The sequence below is a fragment of the Arachis hypogaea genome, chromosome 15, assembly GCF_003086295.3.
Source record: "Arachis hypogaea cultivar Tifrunner chromosome 15, arahy.Tifrunner.gnm2.J5K5, whole genome shotgun sequence".
Lineage (NCBI taxonomy): Eukaryota > Viridiplantae > Streptophyta > Magnoliopsida > Fabales > Fabaceae > Arachis > Arachis hypogaea.
Window position 1 is genome coordinate 62,947,978 of NC_092050.1, and position 23,347 is coordinate 62,971,324.

The 23,347-nt window shown below is 40.4% G+C and overlaps 1 non-coding gene across 1 annotated transcript; it reads right to left on the reverse strand.

Annotated features, from left to right (window-relative positions):
* Positions 1-514: 514 nt before the first annotated feature.
* LOC112752407 (small nucleolar RNA R71) lies at positions 515-622 on the reverse strand. Its single transcript, XR_003176846.1, has one exon. It is a non-coding gene; the product is annotated as a small nucleolar RNA R71 (small nucleolar RNA).
* Between the last annotated feature and the right edge of the window lie 22,725 nt (positions 623-23,347).

Genomic DNA, 23,347 nt, shown 5'->3' on the forward strand with positions numbered 1-23,347 from the left:
GAACATTCTTGTTGAAGCAGATCCAGAACCTGAAAGGACTCTGAAAAGGAAACTAAGAGAAGCTAAATTACAACAATCCAGCAAGCACCTTTCAGAAATTTTTGAACAAGAAGAGGAGATGGCAGCCGAAAATAATAATAATGCAAGGAGGATGCTTGGTGACTTTACTGCACCTAATTCTAATTTACATGGAAGAAGCATCTCCATCCCCACCATTGGAGCAAACAATTTTGAGCTGAAACCTCAATTAGTTTCTCTGATGCAGCAGAACTGCAAGTTCCATGGACTTCCATCTGAAGATCCTTTTTAGTTCTTAACTGAATTCTTGCAGATCTGTGATACTGTAAAGACTAATGGAGTAGATCCTGAAATCTACAGGCTCATGCTTTTCCCTTTTGCTGTGAGAGACAGAGCTAGAATATGGTTGGATTCTCAACCTAAGGATAGCCTGAACTCTTGGGATAAGCTGGTCAAGGCTTTCTTAGCCAAGTTCTTTCCTCCTCAAAAGCTGAGCAAGCTTAGAGTGGATGTTCAAACCTTCAGACAGAAAGAAGGTGAATCCCTCTATGAAGCTTGGGAGAGATACAAGCAACTGACCAAAAAGTGTCCTTCTGACATGCTTTCAGAATGGACCATCCTGGATATATTCTATGATGGTCTGTCTGAATTAGCTAAAATGTCATTGGATACTTCTGTAGGTCGATCCATTCACATAAAGAAAACGCCTGCAGAAGCTCAAGAACTCATTGACATGGTTGCTAATAACCAGTTCATGTACACTTCTGAGAGGAATCCTGTGAGTAATGGGACGCCTCAGAAGAAGGGAGTTCTTGAAATTGATACTCTGAATGCCATATTGGCTCAGAATAAAATATTGACTCAGCAAGTCAATATGATTTCTCAGAGTCTGAATGGAATGCAAGCTGCATCCAACAGTACTCAAGAGGCATCTTCTGGAGAAGAAGCTTATGATCCTGAGAACCCTACAATAGCAGAGGTGAATTATATGGGTGAACCTTATGGAAACACCTAACCCCTCATGGAGAAATCATCCAAATCTCTCATGGAAGGATCAACAAAAGCCTCAACAAGGCTTTAATAATGGTGGAAGAAATAGGTTTAACAATAGTAAACCTTTTCCATCATCCACACAGCAACAGACAGAGAACTCTGAACAAAATACCTCTAATTTAGCAAACTTAGTCTCTGATCTATTTAAGGCCACTGTAAGTTTCATGAATGAAACAAGGTCCTCCATTAGAAATTTAGAGGCACAAGTGGATCAGCTGAGTAAAAGGATCACTGAAATCCCTCCTAGTACTCTCCCAAGCAATACAGAAGAAAATCCAAAAGGAGAGTGCAAGGCCATTGATATAACCATCATGGCCGAATCCAAAGAGGAAGGGGAGGACGTGAATCCCAAGGAGGAAGACCTCCTGGGACGTCCAGTGATCAATAAGGAGTTTCCCTTTGAGGAACCAAAGGAATCTGAGGCTCATCTAGAGACCATAGAGATTCCATTGAACCTCCTTATGCCATTCATGAGCTCTGAAGAGTACTCCTCTTCTAAAGAGAATGAAGATGTCACTGAAGAACAAGTTGCCAAGTACCTTGGTGCAATCATGAAGCTGAATGCCAATTTATTTGGTAAAGAGACTTGGGGAGATGAACCTCCCCTGTTCACCAATGAACTAAATGCATTGGATCAACTGAGACTGCCACAGAAGAAACAGGATCCTGGAAAGTTCCTGATACCTTGTACCATAGGCACCATGACCTTTGAGAAGGCTCTATGTGACCTGCGGTCAAGAATAAACCTCATGCCACTATCTGTAATGGAGAAACTGAGAATCTTTGAGGTACAAGCTGCTAAAATCTCATTAGAGATGGCAGACAATTCCAGAAAACAGGCTTATGGACAAGTAGAGGACATATTAGTAAAGGTTGAAGGCCTTTACATCCCTGCTGATTTCATAATTCTAGATACTGGGAAGGATGAGGATGAATCCATCATCCTTGGAAGACCCTTCCTAGCCACAGCAAAAGCTGTGATTGATGTTAACAGAGGTGAACTAGTCCTTTAATTGAATGAGGACTCCCTTGAGTTTAAAACTCAAGGACATCCTTCTGTAAACATGGAAAAGAGGCATAGAAAGCTTCTCTCAAAACAGAGTCAACCAGAGCCCCCACAGTCAAACTCTAAGTTTGGTGTTGGGAGGCCACAACCAAATTCTAAGTTTGGTGTTGAACTCCCATATCCAAACTCTAAGTTTGGTGTTGGGGAGTCTCAACAATGCTCTGAACATCTGTGAGGCTCCATGAGAGCCCACTGTCAAGCTATTGACATTAAAGAAGTGCTTGTTGGGAGGCAACCCAATTTTTATTTAATTATATTTTTATTAGTTATATGTCCTTATAGGTTCATGATCATGTGGAGTCACAAAATAAATCAAAAAATTAAAAACAGAATCAAAAATAGCAGAAGAAAAATCACACCCTGGTGGAGGATCTTACTGGCGTTTAAACGCCAGTAAGGAGCATCTGGCTGGCGTTCAACGCCAGAACAGAGCATGGATCTGGCGTTGAAGCCAGAAACAAGCAGCATCCTGGCATCCAGATGCCAGAAATGCACAGTGAAGAAGAGCTGGCGCTGAACGCCAGAAACAAGCATCTGGCTAGCGTTCAACGCCAGAAATATGCTGCATCTGGGCGTTAAACGCCCAGAACAAGCATCAGTTCGGCGTTTAAACGCCAGAATTGCATGCAAAGGCATTTTACATGCCTAATGGGTGCAGGGATGCAAATCCTTGACACCTCAGGATCTGTGGACCCCAAAGGATCAACTCAGCATCTGTGGACCCCACAGGATCCCCACCTACCTCCACTCACTCTCTTCCCTATCACTACTTCACCACTCACATCCATCCACTCTTCCCCATAAACCTACCTCATAAACTCCACCTACCTTCAAAATTCAAAATCAATTTCCCACCCAAACCCACCCTATATGGCCGAAATTAACCCCCCCTCCCCTCCCTATATAAAGCCCTCCATTCTTCCTTATTTTCACACAACACAGCCCTCTCTTCTCTTCTTGGCCGAATACACCTCTCCCTCCTCTCCTCCATATTTTCTTCTCTTTCTTCATCTATTCTTTCTTCTCTTGCTCGAGGGCGAGCAATATTCTAAGTTTGGTGTGGTAAAAGCATAAGCTTTTTGTTTTTCCATTACCATTGATGGCACCCAAGACCGGAAAATCCTCTAGAAAAGGGAAAGGGAAGACAAAAGCTTCCACCTCCGAGTCATGGGAGATGGAAAGATTCATCTCCAAAGCTCATCAAGACCACTTCTATGATGTTGTGGCCAAGAAGAAGGTGATCCCCGAGGTCCCTTTCAAACTCAAGAGAAATGAGTATCCGGAGATCCAACATGAGATCCATAGAAGAAGTTGGGAAGTTCTGACAAACCCCATCCAACAAGTCAGAATTCTAATGGTTCAAGAGTTCTATGCTAATGCATGGATCACAAGGAACCATGATCAAAGTAAGAACCCGAACCCAAAGAATTATCTCACCATGGTTCGGGGGAATTACTTAGATTTTAGTCCGGAAAATGTAAGGTTGGCGTTCAACTTGCCAATGATGGAAGAGAACGCACGCCCCTACACAAGGAGAGTCAACTTTGATCAAAGGTTGGACCAAGTCCTCATGGACATATGTGTGGAAGGAGCTCAATGGAAGATTGACTCAAAAGGCAAACCGGTTCAACTGAGAAGACTGGACCTTAAGCTTGTAGCTAGAGGATAGTTGGAGTTCATTCAACGCTCAATCATTCCCACTAGCAACCGGTCTGAAGTTACTATAGACCGGGCCATCATGATCCATAGCATCATGATTGGAGAAGAGGTGGAGGTTCATGAGATTATACCTCAAGAACTCTACAAGGTGGCTGACAAGTCCTCCACTATGGCAAGGTTAGCTTTTCCTCACCTCATTTGCCATCTATGCAATTCGGCTGGGATTGACATAGAAGTAGACATTCCCATTGAGGAAGAGAAGCCCATCACTAAGAAAAGGATGGAGCAAACAAGAGAGCCCATTCATGGAGCTCAAGAGACGCATGAAGCTCATCACCATGAGATCCCGGAGATGCCTCAAATGCATTTTCCTCCACAAAACTATTGGGAGCAAATCAATACCTCCCTAGGAGAATTAAGTTCCAACAGGGGACAATTAAGGGTGGAACATCAAGAGCACTCTATCATCCTTCATGAAATTAGCGAAGATCAAAAAGAAATGAGGGAGGAGCAACAAAGACAAGGAAGAGACATAGAAGAGCTCAAGGACATCATTGGTTCCTCAAGAAGGAAATGCCACCATCACTAAGGTGGATTCATTCCTTGTTCTTACATTCTCTGTTTTTCGTTTTCTTTATGTTAAGTGCTTATCCATGTTTGTGTCTTATTACATGATCATTAGTATTTAGTAACAATGTCTTAAAGTTATGAATGTCCTATGAATCCATCACCTCTCTTAAATAAAAATGTTTTAATTCAAAAGAACAAGAAGTACATGAATTTCGAATTTATCCTTGAACTTAGTTTAATTATATTGATGTGGTGACAATACTTTTTGTTTTCTGAATGAATGCTTGAACAGTGCATATGTCTTTTGAAGTTGTTGTTTAAGAATGTTAAATAAGTTGGCTCTTGAAAGAATGATGACTAGGAAACATGTTATTTGATAATCTGAAAAATCATAAAAATGATTCTTGAAGCAAGAAAAAGAAGCAAAGAACAAATCTTGCAGAAAAAAAAAATAGCGAAAAAAAATAGAAAGAAAAAGAAAAAGCAAGCAGAAAAAGCCAAAGCTCTTAAAACCAAAAGGCAAGAGCAAAAAGCCAATAGCCCTTAAAACCAAAAGGCAAGGGTAAATAAAAAGGATCCCAAGGCTTTGAGCATCAGTGGATAGGAGGGCCTAAAGGAATAAAATCCTGGCCTAAGCGGCTAAAACAAGTTGTCCCTAACCATGTGCTTGTGGCGTGAAGGTGTCAAGTGAAAACTTGAGACTGAGCGGTTAAAGTCAAGGTCCAAAGCAAAAGAAGAGTGTGCTTAAGAACCCTGGACACCTCTAATTGGGGATTTTAGCAAAGCTGAGTCATAATCTGAAAAGGTTCACCCAATTATGTGTCTGTGGCATTTATGTATCCAGTGGTAATACTGGAAAACAAAGTGCTTAGGGCCACGGCCAAGACTCATAAAGTAGCTGTGTTCAAGAATCAACATACTGAACTAGGAAAATCAATAACACTATCTGAACTCTGAGTTCCTATAGACGCCAATCATTCTGAACCTCAATGGAAAAAGTGAGATGCCAAAACTATTCAAGAGGCAAAAAGCTACAAGTCCCACTCATCTGATTGGAGCTATGTTTCATTGATAGTTTGGAATTTATAGTATATTCTCTTCTTTTTATCCTATTTGATTTTCAGTTGCTTGAGGACAAGCAACAATTTAAGTTTGGTGTTGTGATGAGCAGATAATTTATACGCTTTTTGGCATTGTTTTTAGTATGTTTTTAGTAGGATCTAGTTACTTTTAGGGATGTTTTCATTAGTTTTTATGTTAAATTCACATTTCTGGACTTTACTATGAGTTTGTGTGTTTTTCTGTGATTTCAGGTATTTTCTGGCTGAAATTGAGGGACTTGAGCAAAAATCAGATTCAGAGGTTGAAGAAGGACTGCTGATGCTGTTGGATTCTGACCTCCCTGCACTCAAAGTGGATTTTCTGGAGCTACAGAACTAAAAATGGCGCACTTCCAATTGCGTTGGAAAGTAGACATCCAGGGCTTTCCAGAAATATATAATAGTCCATACTTTGGCCGAGTTTAGATGACACAAAAGGGCATTGAACGCCAGTTCTATGCTGTCGTCTGGAGTTAAACACCAGAAACACGTCACGAACCAGAGTTGAACGCCAGAAATACGTTACAACCTGGTGTTCAACTCCAGAAAGAGCCTCTGCATGTGTAACATTCAAGCTCAGCCCAAGCACACACCAAGTGGGCCCTGGAAGTGGATTTATGCATCAATTACTTACTTCTGTAAACCCTAGTAACTAGTTTAGTATAAATAGGACTTTTTACTATTGTATTAGACATCTTATGATCTTGGGATCATCTTTTGATCATTTTTAGATCTCTAGACCTCCATGGGAGGCTGGCCACTCGACCATGCTTACCCTGTATTAACTTATGTATGTTTCAACGGTAGAGTTTCTGCACTCCATAGATTAAGGTGTGGAGCTCTGCTGTTCCCCATGAATTAATGCAAAGTACTACTGTTTTATATTCAATTCAACTTATTTCGCTTCTAAGATATTCATTCGCACTTCAACATGAATGTGATGAACGTGACAATCATCATCATTCCCTATGAACGCGTGCTTGACAACCACTTCCGTTCTACCTTCGATTGAATGAGTATCTCTTGGATCTCTTAGTCAGAATCTTCGTGGTATAAGCTAGATTGATGGCGGCATTCATGAGAATCCGAAAAGTCTAAACCTTGTCTGTGGTATTCCGAGTAGGATTCTGGGATTGAATGACTGTGACGAACTTCAAACTCGCGAGTGCTGGGCGTAGTAACAGACGCAAAAGGAGGGTGAATCCTATTCCAGTATGATCGAGAACCTCAGATGATTAGCCGTGCTGTGACAGAGCATTTAGACCATTTTCACAAGAGGATAGGATGCAGCCATTGACCACGGTGATGCCTCCAGATGATTAGCCATGCAGTGACAGCGCATCGGACCATTTTCACAGAGAGGATGAAAAGTAGCCATCGACAATGGTGATGTCCTTACATAAAGCCAGCCATGGAAAGGAGTAGGACTGATTGGATGAAGACAGCAGGAAAGCAGAAGTTCAGAGGGACGAAAGCATCTCTATACATTTATCTGAAATTCTCACCAATGATATACATAAGTATTTCTATCTTTATTCTCTGTTTATTTATTATTATTTTCGAAAACTCCATAACCATTTGATATCCGCCTGACTGAGATCTACAAGATGAACATAGCTTGCTTCATACCAACAATCTTCATGGGATCGACCCTTACTCACGTAAGGTTTATTACTTGGACGACCCAGTGCACTTGCTGGTTAGTTGTATCGAAGTTGTGAATGAAAAACGATTTATTAAGACGTGCGTACAGAGTTTTTGGCACCATTGCCTGAGATCAAAATTTCGTGCACCAGCGTCGCTTCTCGCTGGTCATCTCCTTAATTTCTTCTGTTCCTTCCATTTTTGCAAGCCTCCTCTCCAATTTCCAAGTCATTCATGCCTTATAAAGCCTGAAACACTTAACACACAGATCACTGCATCGAATGGAATAAAGGAGAATTAAAATACATAATTAAAAGTCTCTAGGAAGCAAGTTTTCAATCATGGAGTAATTTTGGGAAGGAATTGTAAATACATGATAATCATATGAATAAGTGGGTAAAGATTTGATAAAACCACACAATTAAACATAATATAGACCATAAAATAATGGTTTATCAACCTTCCCACACTTAAACATTAGCATGTCCTCATGCTTAATTGAAGGAGATAAAATAAATGAGTAGGAACATATAAAACTCATGCAATGCAATGCAACCTATACATATGAATGCAACTATATGATTCTTGTCCACTTGGTTAAAAGTAAATAAGCTCTTCAAGACAATCACAAATCAAATTCCACCAATTCAATTCTCATACAGTAAGAACATATAAAAATGCAAGAAGGTAGCTCATGAAAGTAGGGAACATAGAATTTAAGCATTGAACCCTCACTGATGATGTATGTACACTCTAGTCTCTCTAGTGTATAGGGTAATCACTCTATCCTTCTCTAATCATGCTTTCTAATTTTTGTTCTTCACCTAACCAATCAACAACATTTAATGTACCAATGCAAACATCATGAGGTCTTTTCAAGGTTGTAATGGGGCCAAGGTATGGGTAAGGGTACATATATGGCTAAGTAAGCTTATAAATTGAATCTTTAATTAACCCAAGCTTTCACCTAACACACACACACACACACACACACACACACACACACACACACACACACACACACACACACACACACATATATATATATATATATATATATATATATATATATATATATATATATATATTCTATATAACTTAAATTTCATACCTAGCTACCCAAAATTTCCCTTTCACATTCCATACTCATGTATCAACCTTTAATTTGATTTTATCACATATGCATTGATCTTTGAATTTTAACTTAGTATTGGGGTAATTTTGTCCCCTTATTTATTTATTGAATATTTTTGGATTTTTTTTATATAAAAATAAACATAGCTTATCAATGCACATGGATTCTTAATTCTTTTATAGTTTCACATGAGTAGGTACCCAAATTCCCATTATATTATCATGACACATTCCCTTATTATCTTTTGTTCCCACGATCTTCCCATACTTAATTAACACACAATTCTATCTTAAGCTAACCAAAGATTCAATTAGGATATATAATTGTTTTTCTGCTTAAGGCTAGTAATGTGGTAAAATACAGAACAAATGGGATTTAAAGGCTCAAAGTGGCTAACAAAGGTAACTTAAGGGGTAGGCTTAATTTGGATAAGTGAGCTAAACAAATAATGGCCTCAATCATATGCAAGCATATAAATATATTAAACATTGGACATATAGGATGAAACAAAATATAGATTACGATCATAGAGAAGTAAACACACAAGGATAAAATATTGATTGTTAAATAATGTAACCATGTAACTAAGCTCAAATCTTGTGGGTTGTGTGTTCTTAGCTTTTTAAACTATGTTCCAAATATAACTTCAAGCAAATTTAACATAAAAGTTTTGATTAAAATTAGTGAAATTTTGTTCTAAAAATAGGGTCTTAGAAGAAACTTATTATCTTTTTAATCAAGTAGAACATGCATGCAACTAACCTATTACTATGCAATTTATCCTATTCTACAAAAGAAAAACTAACTAAATATCCTATTTTATTGGTGTTAAGGAAGAGAAATTACCTCCGGAAGTCAGGTACTAACCGACCTCCCCACACTTAAGGCTTTGCACCGTCCTCGGTGCCATCTGTCAGGAACAAAGGTGGGCTGGTAGCAGTATCTCCACAGTCGGGACCGTCATGGCTCCCTGTGCTGGTAAATGAAGTGGAGTCCGGGGTGTCTGGGTCTTTGTATTTTCCCATAAGTAGCTCCTTGAGGTATGTGAATCGGCGCTTGTTACGGCGCTCTCTTAGCTTTGCTTTGTGTTCCTGCCGATCTAACCTCTCAAGTATCTGATGGAGCAGTTGAGTTGTTGTAGGTGCTTGTGGTGTTGAAGGAGGAATGTCTGCAGCCGATTTAGTAGGCTGGCTTGTAGTGGCTGCTAGAGGTCTGATATATTTCCCGTTAGGGACATACTGATCATCCCGTGGGAGCATGGCTTTGGTGTCTCCAGCTCTGTAGGAGACTCCGGCTGCTGAGATGAGATCTGAAACCATGGCGGGAAAAGGTAAGTTGCCCGCAATTTGTACGTGTCCCATTGCATTCCGGATGTGTCTTGGTAAGTTTAGAGGCTGGTCTGTAAGGATAAACCATAGTAAAACAGCCATGTCTGCAGTGAAGGAGGACTCGTGAGTGCTCGGAAAGACATAATGGGACATGATCTGTGCCCATACGCGAGCCTCCAAGGTAAGCGCGGAAGCCGATATTCCCTTAGGACGGGAACGATGGTATCCATAAATCCATCTGTTGCCAGGTAGTGCGATAACTCTGAGAACATCGTCCCAGTCAAATTGGTACGTCTGGCGCTTGAGTGAGGCTTCTTGAAATGCGTCCAGTCCTTCTGGAGTAGGGGGAGATCTAGAGCTTGTTGAATGGCCTCTTCTGTAATAGGGACTTGCTTCTGACGGACATAGACAGACTGTAGGGATGGCAGGTGGAAATTAGAGTAGAACTCGACTACCCAGGAAAGATTAACCTGCCGTGGCTGTCTCTGTAGGAAACCCCATTGTCTTCGTTCAATTTGTGGCTCAACAAATTCAGCAATACGGGTCGGAAGGATAAGAAGGTATTCGTTGTTGTAACTCCTTTCTGCCAAGATGGGGAACATCTGCTCACAGTAGCGGTTGGTAAATCGCGCAGTGTCTTTTGCTGGGAAGGCTTTCTCTTTTTCATCAACCTTTATAATCCTCTTAATTCTTTTTGTTGAGGGTTTAACCGCAGTTGAAGATGGCTCTGCCACTAATGCTCATTAGGTTCCTCTCCTTGCTGTTGATTTGGGAGTAGCTTTCTCCTTGCTTTTCTTGGTGGCCATCCTGAAAGAAAGAAAAGAGAAAGTATGTTAAAATGTCAAGGGTTAGAGCAAGGAAGAGGGCGGGAAAGGTGGTAATCAATGCACATTAAAAGATGAATGATGTTAACACATGGTCATGACTACATGTGAGAAATCATCAATGGAAATATAGCAAGTGCATATGATGACAATTAAATGCAAGGTATTTATTGGCATGCAGGCAAACGCATGAGTAGCATAGATCAAGCATTCAATGTTCAAGTTAGATTACCAAGTCTTTCAAACTAATAACCTATTTGTAATAGCAATTATATGGAATTAATATAATATGAAAAGGGTTTTGTGAAAAGCAAGCATTCAAAGTAGTAGAATAAAAGATATCGAAAAACAGTGCATAATGCCATACGGGCGTTTTCACAAACACATAGCATGCATGGTAAATAAGCTATTGAAAATATTAAATTGAACATGCAAGCAACCCTATAAAATTAATATATAATTGCCAAACAATTCCTTAACAATCCATAAGCAAATCATAAGGAATAATAATGACCCTAATAAATTTCCAATACCAATTAAAAGAAAAAGAAAGAAAAAAGAAAACATGGATAATGAAAGTGAAAAGAAAAAGAAAAGAAGAAGAAAACATAAAAACAAAAAGAAGAATAGAAAAGTAAGGGGGAAGAAGAAAAGAAACCTTGATAATGGTGGTGAGAGAGAGAAAGTAGAAAGTGAGAAAGAAGGAAGAAGGAAGAAAGGGGAAGAAAGAAATAAGAAGGGAAAAGAAAAAGTAGGATTTGGGGAAGAAAAAGATAAGATATTTTGGCAGATTTGAATAAGCTGTGCGGCGCAAGCGACGCGGACGCGTGGGGTACGCGTTCGCGCGAATTGCGCTTATATGAATTGACGCGGATGCGTCGGTCACGCGGATGCGTCGGTCACGCGGACGCGTGACTCGTTCTATGCTACTGGCGCGAGGGCAGCCTCGCGCTCGCACAACTCTCTGTTCGAAACTCATTGTTGCCAAATTCTAGGGTGACGCGTTCGCGTCGTGGACACGATCGCGTGAGTGGCTAATATTGGAAGACGACGCAGACGCATGGGACACGCGTTCACGTGGTGGGGCCTGTGTGTCTAGCCCCATTCCAGCCCCAGTCCAGCGTAACATTCTTCCATACACCCTTTCTTACGTCGATTTTCATGGCACGCGTTCGCGTACTCGACGCGGACGCGTGGGAGGCATGTTTCCCATATGACGCCGACGCGTCAGCGACGCGGTCGCGTGGGGCAATTTGTGCCAAAGGCACGCCTCCAGCCACGCTCTCGCGTGACTTTCTGTTAAGTTTGCGTTTGCTTCCCAGGGCCAATACGACGCGGACGCGTCGGTGACGCTGTCGCGTCGCATGCCGCTTTCTTCCTTTTGCTTTTTTTTTTTTTTTTTGCAATATGCAAATGCAGATGCAAACTATAGGCACTAGTACTGAGAAGAGTTATTGAGAAAGGAAATAAAGAGATAAAAGAAAGAAACGATCATACCATGGTGGGTTGTCTCCCACTCAGCACTTTGCTTTAACGTCCTTAAGTTGGACGCTCCACTAGCTCAATCTTCTACTGTGGGTGGATCCTCCAAGAGGAAGATCTCTAGCTCCTTGTTTTTCGTCGCCTTCTCACCATGATATAGCTTTAAGCGATGTCCATTAACTTTGATGAATTCAGAGCTTGAAGGATGACTCAGGTGGAAAACTCCGTATGGCTCGGCCTTCTCTACTCTATATAGACCTTCCCATCTTGATCTCAACTTTCCTGGCATGAGCCTCAGTCTAGAGTTGTAAAGGAGGACTAAGTCCCCAGGTTGGAACTCTCTCCTCTTGATGTGCTTATCATGCACAGCCTTCATCTTTTCGTTGTACAGCCTTGAGTTCTCATAAGCTTCTAGGCGAAGGCTTTTTAATTCTTGTAGTTGCAACTTCCTTTCAGCTCTGGCTTTCTCAATTCCATATTACACTCCTTCACTGCCCAAAAGGCTTTGTGCTCTACCTCAACTGGGAGGTGATAGGCTTTTCCATAAACTAAGCGGAAGGGACTCATCCCAATGGGTATCTTGTATGCCGTTCTGTATGCCCAGAGTGCATCTTGTAGCCTGGTGCTCCGGTCTCTTCTATGAGGTTTGACTATCTTCTGCAAGATACGCTTTATTTCTCTGTTTGACACCTCGGCTTACCCATTGGTCTGGGGATGGTAGGCTGTTGCCACTTTATGAATTATCCCATGCTTCTTCAGAAATCCTGTTACAAAAATGGGTGCCTTGATCGCTCACGATTGCTCGTGGTGATCCAAAGCGACAAATAATATAGTTTCTAACAAAGGAAACAACAGTGTTAGCATCATCAGTGCGGGTAGGAATTGCTTCCACCCATTTAGAAACGTAATCTACAGCTAACAATATATAAAAATAACCATTAGAATTTGGAAATGGACCCATGAAGTCAATGCCCCAAACATCAAAAATTTCACAGAAAAGCATAATCTGTTGAGGCATCTCATCCCTCTTGGATATATTACCAAACCTTTGGCATGGGGAACAAGATTTACAAAATTCAGCAGCGTCTTTAAAAAGAGTAGGCCACCAGAATCCACAGTCTAAAATTTTTCTAGCTGTTCTTTGAGAGCCAAAATGTCCTCCACTCTCAGATGAGTGGCAGGCCTCTAAAATGGACTGGAATTCTGATTGAGGCACACACCGTCTAATTACCTGGTCAGCGCCGCATCTCCATAAATATGGGTCGTCCCATATATAATATTTGGACTCGCTTTTTAGCTTGTCTCTTTGATGCTTAGTAAAGTTCGGAGGAAAAGTGCGGCTAACTAGATAATTAGCTACAGGTGCATACCAAGGGACTACTTCAGATACTGCTTGTAAGTTATCGAATGGGAAATTATCATTTATAGGAGTGGAGGTATCCTTAATGTGCTCAAGGCGACTCAAGTGATCTGCCACTAAATTCTGGTTACCACTCCTATCCTTAATTTCTAAATCAAATTCTTGTAGTAGCAGTATCCAATGTATAAGCCTTGGTTTGGACTACTTTTTAGCTAATAAATACTTTAGAGCTGCATAATCTGGGTACACTACTACTTTAGCACCAAGTAAATAGGCTCGGAATTTATCCAGAGCAAAAACAATAGCAAGAAGCTCTTTCTCAGTAGTAGTGTAATTAGACTGAGCGGTGTCTAAAGTCTTAGACGCATAAGCAATTACAAAAGGATCCTTACCTTCACGCTGAGCCAGCGCCGCTCCCACTGCAGGGTTGGAAGCATTGCACATGATTTCAAATGGCTGGCTCCAGTCTGGTCCTCTCACAATTGGAGCTTGAGTTAGGGCGGTCTTTAGTTTATCAAACGCTTGTTTACAATCCTCTCTGAACTCGAACTCAATATCTTTCTGCAGTAGTCTGGATAAGGGTAGTACTACCTTACTAAAGTCCTTGATGAATCTCCGGTAAAAACTTGCATGGCCAAGGAATGAATGGACTTCCCTCACAGAGGAGGGGTAAGGTAAACTAAAAATAACATCCACCTTTGCTGGATCTACAGAAATGCCAGTATCAGACACAACATGTCCTAGTACAATCCCTTGTTTTACCATAAAGTGACATTTTTCAAAATTCAATACAAGGTTTGTACTGACACATCTATCTAATACTCTAGATAAACTGTCCAAGCAAAGGCTAAATAAATCACCATAAATGCTAAAATCATCCATAAAAACTTCCATATAGTTCTTAATAAGTCAGAGAAAAGACTCATCATGCACCTTTGGAAAGTAGCTGGTGCATTGCATAAGTCAAAGGGCATTCTCTTATAAGCATAAGTTCCAAAAGCACATGTAAAAGTAGTCGTTTCCTGATCCTTAGGAGCTATATGGATTTGAAAATAGCCTGTATAACCATCTAAAAAGCAATAATGGGATTTACCTGACAGACGATCAAGCATCTGATCAATGAATGGCAAGGGGTAATGATCCTTGCGAGTGGCTTGGTTGAGGCGCCTATAGTCAATGCAAACTCTCCATGAATTCTGTACTCTAGTTGTCAGAAGCTCTCCATGCTCATTTCTTACTGTTGTGATTCCAGACTTCTTGGGCACCACTTGTACTGGACTGACCCATTCGCTATCTGAGATGGGGTAAATGATATCTGCTTCAAGTAGCCTGGTCACTTCTTTCTTGACAACTTCTAAGAAGATGGGATTCAGTCTTCTCTGAGGTTGACGGACAGGCTTTTCTCCCTTTTCTAGGAATATTCTGTGCTCACAAACTTGAGGGCTGATGCCCACTATATCCGCTAGGCTCCATCCAATTGCTTTCTTGTGTTTCCTCAGCACACTGAGTAGCTGTTCTTCTTATTGGGAAGTTAGTTCCCTTGCAATGATAACTGGAAACTTCTGCTTGTCCTCAAGGTAAGCATACTTGAGGTGTAGAGGGAGGGGTTTTAATTCTAATTTCTGCTCATGGTCAGGCTCTGGATTATCTGGAGCTGGTGATAATGGTGAAGTGCTCTCATTGTCCTCCGAGAATGTCCCCACACTTGGACCTTGTTCCATGTACTTCTCTTCTAATTCCTCCTGGTGAACTTCAGCCACGGTTTCATCTATGATGTCACACTGGAAGATAGAATGATCTTCCGGAGGGTGCTCCATAACTCTATTTAAACTGAATTTCACTATTTTGCCATCTATTTCAAAAGAATAAGTTCCGGAAAATGCGTCCAGCTTGAACTTTGAAGTCTTCAGGAATGGTCTTCCAAGCAGGATTGATGATGGCCTTCCTGAGTCATTAGGGGGCATTTCCAGGATATAGAAGTTAATAGAAAATGTGAGCCCCTTAATGCTCACTAATACATCTTCAGCAATTCCAACCACTGTAATAATACTTTTATCTGCTAACACAAAACGAGCTGCCGACCTTTTTAAGGGAGGGAGCCTCAAAGTATCATATATAGACAAAGGCATTATACTAACACATGCTCCTAAATCACACATGCAGTCAGAAAATATCACACCTCCAATAGTACAATTAACCATACATAGACCTGGATCACTACACTTCTCAGGTATACCTCCCATTAAAGCAGATATAGAACTACCTAAAGGAATAGTTTCTAATTCATTAATTTTATCTTTATGTATACATAAATCTTTTAGAAACTTTGCGTATTTAGGTACTTGCTGAATAACATCAAAAAGGGGAACAGTTACCTCAACCTTTTTGAATATTTCTACCAGTTTGGGATCAAGTTCCATCTGCTTCCTGGGCTTCCTTGCAATTTGTGGAAATGGAATAGGAAGGGCGTTTTCTGCAGTGTCTGCATCCTTTGGTGCTTCTTTCTGTGGTTGAGCTTCTTCTTCTTCAACCATGTCTTGTATGTCCTCTTCCTCTTCGGCATCCTCTACTTCCACCACCTCTTCAGCTGAGGCGTGTTCTGGTGGGTTTGGCTCCTTCTGATTCCTCTCTTGTAGTGTGGTTTCGGACCTTAGGGTGATAGCATTGATGCCACCTTTTGGATTGGGTAAGGGTTGAGAAGGAATTCTACTGGAGCTTGCATGTTGAGTGTTTGAAATATTAGATGATCCCATTTGAGAGATGAGAGCTTGTATAGCGGATGTTAGACCGTTAAGTGAACTTTCTACGTTCTTTTGTCCTTGCGTAGTGGATTGAAACACGTCGTCACTCAGAGAGGAATTAGATTGAGTGATCTGCGGAACTTGTTGTTAGTTGTGCTGTGCTCCTTGGAATTGCCTCAAGTGAGGTGCTCTATGAGGCTGGTTCTGGTTCTGCTGTCTGTTGTTGTTATTATTCCATCTCTGATTTCCTTGATTGTCTTTGCCTCCTCTGTTATTGTTGTCCCTCCAACCCTGGTTAGAATTATCTCTCCAACCTTGGTTGGAATTGTCCTGCCATCCATGGTTGTAGCTGCCACCTTGATTGTATCCTTGATTGGGGCGGTCATAGAAGTTATGAGTGGCCGCCACAGTGTTGTCTTCCTGCTGGAGCTGTGGACATTCATCAGTATAATGGCTATAATCAGCACAGATCCCGCATACTCTTTGTGGAACCAACTGTTGGCTCTGCTGCGCTTGTTGTTGACTCAACTGCATCTACTTCAGTAAGTTGGTCATTTCACATATACTCTGAGTCAGAGCAGCAGTCTCTTTGCTAGAAGATACCTCTGCAACAACTTTTGACCGGCTTTGTTTCTGCCTGTGATTCCAAGTAGATTCAGCTAAGTCGCTGATCAATTGCCATGCCTCATCAGTGGTCTTGTACTTTTTCATAGACCCATTACTAGCACTTTCCAATATGGTCTTATCATGAGGCCTCATGCCCTGTGTAACATAGCCGAGCAACACTATCTTGTCAATCATATGGTGGGGGCAGGCTTCCAAGAGGTTGTTGAAGCGCTCTCAGTATTCGTAGAGAGTCTCGGATTCGTCCTGAACAATCATGGAAATATCTTTTCTCAGTTTATCAGTAACTTCAGCTGGAAAGAATTTATCCAAAAATTCTCTTCTAAGCGTATCCCAGTCAGAAACAGTTGCTGCGGGTTGAGTGTAATACCACTCTCTCGCCTTTCCCTCAAGAGATAATGGGAAGGCTTTTAACAAAATAGAAGTTTCATCTGCACCATCGCACCATCGCGCCTTGACGTGGCGGAAATTGGCGAGTTAAGAAATTATTATAAGAGATACGTTGCAAGTATAGTTCTTAACCAACCAAAAATCCGCTTATCAATTTAGAAGGGTTGTCACAAAATTAGAATTAAAATACTGGGAGTATGAATCCCCGGTCGTCTCCCAACGAGTTGCAGAAAGATGTGCTATTTTATTAATCAGATGTTTTCCAAAAGGGGTTGAGTTTGATAGACAGGAAATTAAATTAGAGAATTTATGTAATTTAAATAAAAACCTTGACCGGAAGTAGATTAGTCGGAAGTCCTATCCTTGTTGGAGTTCTCCCAAGATTAATTGATAATTGAAGGTTGTTCTACTCAGTTATCCTTTACCAGATAAAGGAAACTCAAGCAAGTTGGAAGTCAGTTTCTATTCACAAGTTCTAATCCTCTCCCTTGGGAAGGATTAGTGTCAGTGATTAGAGGGCGACCCAACGATAAACCCAATTACAATCTTACTCTTGAGCATTCCAACTCAAGGTTCTCCTTTCAATCAACTCCCAATCAAGTTATGGAACTACTCGCTCATTATGAATGTAAACTTCACAAAATAAGAAAGGGAAATAAAGAAAGACATGATAAATAATAATCAAAAAGATCAATTGAAAATAAAAATAGTTCTTGTATTAATAAATTCTAAAAAATAATCCAATAGTAACTCTGAATAAATTAAGGATATGAAAGAGTAAGTGACAAGTAAGGAAACAAACTAGAATGATGAAGTCTTGGCAGAGGTAATAACTCTTCTCAATATCCCAATCCAAAAAGCAATAAAAATAAAAACAAAATCCTAAGAACTATGAATATGTAGAGAGAAAACCTAGAAGAAGAGTAAATTCAGATTTAAAAACTAAAATTATGTGGAATGAATGTTGTGCTTGGTCTCTACATGTTCCCTGGCTCTAATCTGCTTTTCTGGGCCAAAAACTGGGTCAAAACATGGCCCAAAATCGCCTCCAGCGAATTCTGCAAATTCTGCATATCGCGCACGTCATGCGATCACGTCATCCACGCGTTCGTGTCATCCAGCGTTTTACCTTGCCACGTGTGCGCATCGTCCATGCATTCGCATCACTCATGCAGCTTTCAGTTCATGCGTTCGCGTCAGGCACGCAAGCGCGTCACTATGATTTCTCCAATTTGCGCGGTCGCGTGAGCCATTCCGTGTCGCTTCTCGCTGGTCATCTCCTTAATTTCTTGTGTTCCTTCCATTTTTGCAAGCCTCCTCTCCAATTTTTCAAGTTATTCATGCCCTATAAAGCCTGAAACACTTAACACACGGATCACGGCATCGAATGGAATAAAGGAGAATTAAAATACATAATTAAAAGTCTCTAGGAAGCAAGTTTTCAACCATGGAGTAATTTTGGGAGGGAATTGTAAATACATGCTAATCATATGAATAAGTGGGTAAAGATTTAATAAAACCACACAATTAAACATAATATAGACCATAAAATAATGGTTTATCAAAACTCCATGAACCAAGGATTTGAATTCTCTGAATAAGGACTTGTATCTCTTGTATTTTTATTTTATTCTTCTTATGTTCTATCACTTTCTTGAGGACAAGTAAGATTTAAGTTTGGTATTGTGATGCCAGGGCATCTTGGTTAGTTTCACAAGCCATTTTTAGTCTGTTTTAGAGTAGTTTCATGCATTTCTTAGGCAATAAGTAAGTATTTGGATTAAAAGTTCATGTGCACCTTGATTCACTCAAACATGGTTAATTTAATGCATTTTTATGAGAATTTTGTCATAATTGCTTGTGTGTTAAGAATGATGCAATTTCTTCTGTAATTGGCAAAGCTTTGATCCATGTATTTGGTTGATGATAGGTGGAAAGAAGCAGAGGAAGAGCAAGGAAAGGGGGCAATGCAACATTCTGCAAGAATCTGGTGAGCCAATGTTGAGTCCAACGACTGCGATGAGAATTCCAAATCTGGAATTGGGAAAATTTGAGGCGATGCGTAACGTCGATGACGCGTACGCGTGGAAGTGCATTTTGGCCTTGCACACGAACACCTGAGCGACGCATATGCGCAAAAACTTGTTTGACACGTACGCGTCGGCCACGCGCACACGTGGCTGCGCGAACGTTGGTGCATCAACGTTGAGTCAAACGTTGCTGGCAACGCCCAGACTTCATTTTTTTCAAGTAACATTTGACCCAACGTTTTTATACAAACGTGGTCACCAACGTTAAGGTTAATTTCATTCCAAAATGTACCAATACAGAAGATGAAGGTTAGTTGCCAACGTCCATCACTAAGAAACACTCCTAACTGCTTCAGCCAAGGCCCACATCCAAGTACTTGATCCAATTGAAGATGAGAAGAAGAGTATAAATAGAAGGATTGTTGAATATTGAGGGGAGCTCTCTAGGAGGCCCTTAGAGGGCTCTGGGAGTTCAGAACTCTGGATCATTCCTTTTGTACTTTCTTTACTTTTTCTGCAATTTTCTTTCTTTGTAATTTGAATTGAGCTATGAACAACTAAACCCCTCTTCATTGGGTTAGGGAGTTCTGTTGTAATTCAATAGATCAATAACAGTTTTCATTCTTCTTCTTCTATCTTTTCTCTTGATTTTGCCAGAAAGCTTTCGATCTTAATTCAATTGAATAGTTGTCTCGTCAGAGAAGCTATTCATAATTGGATTTCCTCTGATCCTTGAGAGAGGAATGAGGAAATCATGCTAGAAATACTTTCTCACATTGGATTAGATTGGGGGTTGGATGGATATCGTGACATGTAATCCTACCAATACTTTGATCTATGAATTTGTGTGGTATAATCAGTGACCAAACTTCATCTCTTCCCATGAGTAATTAAATCAAGACATTGGGCAATTGTTCAAGCTTAGAGAGATTGGTGAGCCAAGACATTAGGATCCAATCACCTAAGATTGCCAAGCAAAGTCAATGAATGCATTGATTGAGGAAGAGATGGAAATGATTTGATTCGGAGAATTCAATATCTCCTAAAGCCCAATGAATCCCCCATTCTGATCTCACCCATTCTTTTACATTCTGCTGTTTAATTTGATGCTCAACAATCCCCATTCCCATTTAATTACTTGCAACTTACTTTCTGTCATTTAGTTTCTGTTATTTACATTCTGCTCATTTACGTTTCTTGCTCTTTAAGTTTCCCACCAATTTACATTCTACAATCCTCAATTCAATTCTGAGTTGGTTCAACTACAACACTCCTTCAATTAAAAATGCTCAATCAATCAATCCATGTGGGTTTTGACCTCAATCTATTGTGATTTTTTACTTGACGACAATCTGGTGCACTTGCCGGTGAAAATTTGTTGAGAGACAAGTTTTCGTTATCAATTATCCCACTTGAATTTGGTTTGCTTGAAACGGATGGCCAACTTAGGGCGCTTTGTGGAATGAAGTGTAAGAGAAGGATGTTTAGTGGTTGGCGTTATAAATCTAGGCTCATTATGGTTGAGGCTTCAAGGATTCGATGCAAAGGTTGGACTAGTGCTCAATTGAATGGGTCTAGGAGGATAGTTTGGTGCCTAAATGAGAATTCCAAGGCTAAACCACCCGGATGGAATCATGATGATCAATTAGAAGATGGGTGTGAAAACAAGATTTGGGATCCTGAATTACATGTAGTAGACCAATTTTAGGAGCTCCGAGCTTGTGAAGAACTTTATCAGAGCATGGTGAAATTGGTTGGGAATTCTCTTTTGTAAATATTGGTTAAATTAGTTTAATTTCATGTTTAATTTGGTTTGTTGAGTTTATTTGGTAGTCTATTATGTCAAATAAGGTTTGATGGTGTTTTGGTAGCTGTTTGGGTGTTTGGAATGCTTGGTTTGGTGCTAGAACTTGAAAAATTTTGAAAAATAGAGCGCCCAGCCACGCGTACGCATGACCCACGCGTACGCACGACCCCAAGTTTCTGACCCCTCACGCGCACGCCTCGCCCACGCGTACGCGTGAACCCCAAAATTTCTAGGTGCAGTACAAAACACAGAGAGTTGTGCACGGAGGGTGCAGAAATTGTGCTTCTAGCACAAATGCCTTCCACACGTACGCGTGACTGAAAAACCCGAATTTTGTGGTTTATATTGTGTAGAATTTGGGGAATTTTGTCAATATTTTTCACACTTATTCACAAGAATTGCATGGTTTTGTGTTCTCTTCCTAATATTGCTCCATGATGAAAAACATGCTTCTTCTGCCTTAAAATTGCTATATTTTGATCCTCTTCTATTACCATTCGATACCGTGACGTATTTTTTGAGTGATTTCAGAATTTATAGGGCAAGAATAGCCTAGAAGAGAGAAAAGAAGCATGCACAATAGGAAGGAACATGAAGATTTGGATTTTGGGAACTTCAGCATGGGCGCGCACGCGCACCTCACGCGCATGCGTGGATGTGGACAGCTGGAAGCGGCGCGTGAAGATTGGCGCATCCGGGCGGATTAGAGAAATCCACACCGGCGCGCACGCGTGGGTCACAAAATCAATCGGCGCGCACGCACGCATAGCGCGTACGCGCGACAAGCTGCACGTGACCTCATTAAAGGAAATCATGCCTGGCGATTTCTGAGGCTCAAGAGGCCCAAATTCAAGCTGGTTATGTAGGAAAAAAGACCCGAGGATGCTAGGGGAAAGGGGGGATCATTCATACACACTAAGACACAATTTTTAGCTAGTTTTTGGTTTTTTGTTCTTCTAGAGAGAGAAACCCTTGTTCCTCTCTAGATCTAGCTTTGATTTGATCTTCCCGTGTTGAATTCTGAATTGGATCTTGTTAATTACTGGTTTTAATTGCTTAATTTGAATTCCTTAGTATAATTTTGTTTAGATCTTGTGTTAGTTTTATATTTTCTTGTCAATTGTCATTTTATACCCATTCCATGAATCTTGTGAATCTTGAATTGTTAATGTTACATTGATGATTTTCATGCTCAATTGTGTTGTTTGAGTGATTGTATGTTGATAATTGTTAGTGGGTACTTGTTAATTTCAATTTGATTGCAATTTGAATATGTCTTTTAGTAATGCTTACCATCTGTTTGTTGAAATGTTTCCCTTGATTATGGAGTAGTTCTTTTTACTCTTGGCCTAGGCTAAGGGAATTGGGTAAACTTGAGTCATTGGGTCTAATGGATTTGATGATTTGGGAGCCCTTAGTGGTCAATTTGATAACCATTGGCACTAGCCTACAACTAAGTCAATTAGTAGTTAGGTTGGACCTTATGGGTTGATGTTGACTAAACCATTTAATATACTTCAAGTATAGAAGTAAACTTAATGAGTTTGGTTCCTCATAATTGTCAAGATATGGTTATTAGACAAGGATAGTGACCTTAATTCCCATGTCTAGCCAAGAGTTGCTTTTATCATTCATATTTGAAAACCCAAAAATCCTAATTGCTTTGTCTTAGTTATAGTTACTTGTTTAGTTTAGAGTAGAATTATATTGGATGTTATCTTATTAGTTTGGAATTCTCACATCTTGCTTTAGTCACTTGAATTAGTTTCTTGCACTTCAAGATTACTTGCTTGTCAGGATTCCTAGTTTAATTTCTTGCTCATGACTTGTAACCCCGAATTTCTAACCAATGTTGATGCACATGTTTGCCCATTCCTTGTGAGACGACCCGAGGTTTGAATACTTCGGTTATTTTTATTGGGGTTGAACCTGTGACAACCAATTCCTTCGAAATATGATTCGCGGATTACTTGTCGGTTGAGGGCTATACTTGCAACGCAAAAATCTTATGAATTTCCTTACCGACGGTATCCATGCCATCAAATTTTTGGCGCCGTTGTCAGGGAATGGTTGCAACAAATGCCTTGATATTGGTTATGTGAATATGTGAATATTGTAGATAGTTTACTTTCTTTCAATATTTAGCTATAGTTTAGATTTTTTTTGTATGTGTGCTATGACTCCCAAGTTTGATGACTCGGTCTCAACCGAATTCTAGCTTAGCTGAGTTTGACCCTAGGATTGAAAGAACTTTGTTACACACTCGGCAAGCTAGACGGAGGTTGGACTATATGGCTAGTACGTCAGCCTCTCTTGAGGAACATATCGAATCACTAGACGGTACCGAGAGTGACTTGGAGTTTGCTACTTCCTATTCTTCTGTTGGCACTACTAATACATCTTTGCATCCCACAGTGAACCATACATGGCAGAGCCATGACGGATCACTTTGCATGAGCAAGGGGCTCCAGATATCATACTTCAACCTTTGCAAGCAAGGTATCCAAACCTTTATC